Genomic DNA, 5194 nt, shown 5'->3' with positions numbered 1-5194 from the left:
TCCCAGGTTGTCATCCAAATATCTCAGCATGCTTTATTTAGTGGTCGAACTCACTCTCCTTTAGCCTGAAAGGCAACTTTCTCATATGCTAAATTTTCTTATGGCATTGGGTGATATAAATTTTGAATTTAGAATTATTTCTTTGTATTTTTAAGAAGATTATGTTTCCTTTTAAAATATTTTTATTTATTTATTATCAAGGAGAAAGAGAGAGAGAGGGAGAGAGACAGAGAGAGAGAGAGAAAATATGAATGGGTACACCAGGGCTTATTGCTGATGCAAAGGAACTCCAGATACATGCACCACTTTGTGCATCTGGCTTTTTGGGAGTACTGGGGAATTGAACCTGTGATTTCAGACTTTGCAAGCAAGTGCCTTTAACCTCTGAACCATCTCTTCAGCCTAGAAGTATTTCTTACAGCAAACTTTTAAAAGAGGAAGTATCAAAGTCTGTTCTGTATTGGTATAGTGAAACACCCAAGGCTGGGTAACTGTATAAAAAATGTATTTTTTTTAATGAGAGAGAGAAAGAGAGAGAGGAAATTGGTGCACCAGGGCCTCAGCCACTGAAATCAAACTCCAGGTGCTTGCATCACCTAGTGGGCATGTGTGACCTTGCACTTACCTCACCTTTGTGCATCTGGCTAAGGTGGGATCTGGAGAGTGGAACATGGGTCCTTAGGCATTGCAGGCAAATGCTTTAACTGCTAAGCTATCTCTCCAGCACAAGCAATTTTTTTTTTAAACTCATAGTTGTAGAGGTTCAAGCATCTGCACCTGATGATGAGCTTGTTATTGGCAGAGTCCCAGGGCATCACATGACAAGAGACTGGGAGCATGTGTGGATGTCTAATCCTAGCTATCTCCTAATGGCCCCACCTTGAAATACCGTAGTGTGACTCTTTCATTCTCTTAATAATTCACAGTGGAAATCATATTTCAACACAGGGCACCTTGGAAAACATATCCAACTAGCACAGGTGTAGTAGCAGAGTTTCTTAAAAGTCACAAATTGGGAAGTGGCTCAGCAGTTAAAAGCACTTGTTTGCAAAGCCTGTGGTCCTGGGCTTAACACCCAGCTACCAGTTTAAAAACAGATGCAAAAAGTGGTAGAAATATCTGACATTCATTTGCAGTAGCAGGAAACACTGGTGCAACACACACACTCACACACACACACACACACACAAATATTTTCTAAATTCTTTTTTGAAAGCAGAAATTTTATGTTGTTCATCCTTTTATCTCTATGGCTTTTATCACTGTTCAGAAAATAGTGTATTCTCAATACAGATTTGTTGACTGAGTGAGTGATAATTTGGGGGAATACTTTCCCATAGTCAGAAGCCAGATCTTAATTCAGAGAACAAATTACACAGTAAAGTCCTGTCCCCACCAGTGACTCTGTAGGCACACATTCAATGCATATATGTAGAATTATGTTCCTAATCTTGACAAACAGATCCAAAGAGAAATGAAGTGGAGAGCAACATGTTTATATTCACCTTGTGGTTGATAGAAAGCAAAGCAAACTCCCCAAATCAGTTAATGATCATTTGTGTTTATTTGATGGTGGATGAGATAAGACTTTTATTTTAGGAAGACTGGGAGATTTCTAGAGTGAAAGTTTTCTCTTGCTTCATTCCAACCCACGTAGGTACAGTAAGTGCCAACTAGGCTGCTGGAGAAAGGACTGGAATGTGTAAAGTCTTACCACCTTCTCCTAGTGGTGTGTGTGTGTGTGTGTGTGTGTGTGTGTGTGTGTGTGTGTGTGTGTCACTGCTTATAGGAAGCACATATTTGAGTTAACTTTTCCATTTAAAATGTCAACAGCAGGGAGCTGGGGAGATGCTCCATGGGCAAGAGAGCTTGTTCTGAGTTTCAAAGCCCAGGCCCAGTGTGAAAACTGGGTGTGGCGATGTTTACCTACCCTCCCAGCACTGAGGAGGCAGAGACATGAGGACCCTCTGGACCTCATAGTCTAGCTGAGGCAGCGAGCTCTGGCTTCAGTGAGATACCCTGACTTCAAGAAGAAAGGTAGCGAGTGATTGGGGAAGATACTAGACAGTGACCTTTCCCCACTCCCCATGCGCACACCTATGCACATCCACACATCTGTAAACATGCATACACGCATACATGCCACAAACACATATATGTCATTAAAAAAAGAATGAAAAATGCTTCTATTCCACAAACAGACTAAATGGTCATATTCATGCAATATGAAATAGTGTGTAGCAGACAGTCTCTGGTCACTGGGATGAACTTTCAGACCAGGCATAGTTATGGAGGAAGGGATTTATTGAAGATCCAGGAAAGATTCCATAATGGCAGAAGAAGCTGGCCAACTTTCACATCCAAACAGAGAAAGAAAAGCCGCAAGCCACGCCAGCACCACAAAAAGCAAGCAAGCTCACTCCAGAAACCGCAGGCAGAGCTCAAGTGCTCTGCATATCTTTACACTGGAATTCCAGAACCAACCCCACACCTCAGGGCTGGACCCTAGGATCCAGCCACAGTGGCACCTCCTCTAGTCAGTTGGCTGCAGATCTAAATTGCAAGTTTTAATACAATCCCGAATATATTGAGGGTCATCCATTCAAGCTACCACATGGTGTTTGGAGTATACATTCCTTCAGACTATGTTCTGTCCCATGGCGAGGTCACCCTCATTTTGGCCCTGTGTGGACTGAGTAAATTTTACTTTATGTCATTGTGGGCATACACCTGAGTCATGTCCTTCGACCCAGACTGGCCTTTTTCCCCATCTCTCTTTCTTTTTCTTTTCTTTTATTTTTTGAGAGAGAATTGGCACACCATGGCCTTGGCCACTGTAATCGAACTCCAGACACTTGCATAACCTGGTACGCATGTGTGACCTTGAGCTTGCATCACCTTTGTGTGTCTGGCTTACATGGGATCTGGAGGGAGATTGAATCTGGAGCCTTAGGTTTTACAGGCAAGTGCCTTAACCAGTAAGCCATCTCTCCAGCCCTTAAACTATTTTTTATTTATTATTTGCAAGTGGAGAGAGATAGAAGAGAAAGAGAGAGAATGAGAACACCAGGGTCTCCAGCCACCACAAACAGACCCCAGATGTATGCAACACTTGGTGCATCTGGCTTCTCATGGATACTGGGGAATCAAACTGGGATTATTAGATTTTGCAAGGAAGCACCTTAACCTTTGAGTCATCTCTCCAGGTCCAGACTAGCTTTTCTTCATAACAATTCTAATAGTGTGATCTCTGCCTTTTGTTCATATCTCAGTTGGTTCAGAGCCCACATTGAGAACCAGGTACTATTTAAAGGACTTCCTCCAATTTTATTGGTGTTTATTTAATCTCAGCCTCCATATTTATGTGCATCCTCTTCTCCTCTCTCTAAATGCCATTGCATTAATGACTTAATTCAACCATATTTGTTTTAACACATCATTTTCTTGCTCAACTATGAGTCTTTAAACTATAGGGAAAATGGAACTTTTGTTAGTGGTGGTGGTGAATGCTGTTTGATTTTCCTCTTGTGTATGCTCACTGAAGGAGGCACATATTATGTACACAAGTTCATTGAGTATTTTCTGAGAATGAGCAGCGCCTGTGAAATTCATTAAATATTACCACAGAAGAAAAAGGGACAAACCACAAGAGAAAAACAATCTGTACATACGACTTCACTGCAAACTAGACTGTTTCAGTGTTTATAAATATTCGTCTATGGAGAGAAGTACGTGTATTATAATAATTATGCATTAGTGCCTCATTAGTAGGGGGTTACATCCATGCTGTTTCCTTTTCCTCTAGTGTATTTCTGATAAGTTAGCATTTTTAAAGTCTTATTTAAAATGTAATAAAAACAGAGGGGAGAGAGAGTATTCAAGAGCAGATCATTTGTAATTCCTTCTGCTGTGTGAAGAAACTATACACCGGCTTCTGAGCCAACAGAGAGCATAGGGTCTTGCCTTCCCCATCAGAATCAAAGCCTAGTTACTTAATAACTGCTAGTCTGAACTTCTTTTGCATTGACATTTTTATATTACATTATCATTGTATTACATATATGTAATATGTATTTATTATATTCGTATATAATTATATATAACATAATTATATTATATTATAATGACATAATTATATTGTTATTTGCATTTATATCTAAGTCCTTAAAGACATTTTATGAATGAGTCCCTTTGTAGACAGGCATTCCCAGAAATGCATTCATTATATACTTTGTGGATATATTTTAATTACAAAATCCCCAGGCATTCTCATTAGATCTTACTAGATTTAATACTCTTTATCTTTGTGCGGGTGCGTGTGTACCAGTGTATGTATGTGTGTATGTGTGTTGGTGAAGGTCATAGGACAAACTTTCACGTAGATCTGCACCTCCCGCCTTGTGTAAGACAGGGTCTCTGCTGTTTGCCTCCCTCTCTGCCAGATTAGTGGCTCACAAGCTTTCAGGGTTTCTCTTGTGGCCACCTCCCATCTTGCTGTAATTATACACACATTACTTCATCTGGATTTTACATTTGTTCTGGGGGGGTCCCAACTCAAAACCTCACACTTTGCTTTAAGCACTTTACTCACTGAGCAATTCGGTCATTAAGTTGAATTGCATATAGATTAACTATCTCTCCTTTTTGTGTTTCTGCACACCTCAGGATTCTAAACATTGTATATTACTTGTTTTCTCCTGTCATCTTTATTGCTTCTGTTTTTTATCCATTTCTTTCTTTCTTTTTTTTTTCAAGGTGGGGTCTCACTCTATCTAGTCCAGGCTGACCTGGAACTCACTATGTAGTCTCAGGGTGGCCTCGAACTCACGGTGATTCACCTACATCTGCCTCCCAAGTGCTGGGATTAAGGGTGCGTGCCACCACACACAGTTTATCCATTTCTTTTATGAGATTTTCTTTATTGTTTTTGCCTGTCTGTGTCATCTTTCCCTGTACTGGTTTCTCTGATCATGGATCTTCCTACATTTAATACATTCTCTAAGTCATCTTTATCCTCATAATTTTAGTCATCCTCATGTAAATGTTGACATTCAGTATGTTTTTAGGTGAGCCATAGTTCACATTTCTATGCTCTTTGTTGAATCTGTGAATGTCAAGTAGCCGTTTCCAAATGCTTGTTGACTATCTCCGTTAAGATATCTTCTAGGCATTCAGAGCTCAACAAGATCAAACG

The sequence above is a fragment of the Jaculus jaculus genome, chromosome 19 (genome assembly GCF_020740685.1).
Source record: "Jaculus jaculus isolate mJacJac1 chromosome 19, mJacJac1.mat.Y.cur, whole genome shotgun sequence".
Taxonomy (NCBI): domain Eukaryota; kingdom Metazoa; phylum Chordata; class Mammalia; order Rodentia; family Dipodidae; genus Jaculus; species Jaculus jaculus.
This window is presented reverse-complemented; position numbering follows the sequence as displayed.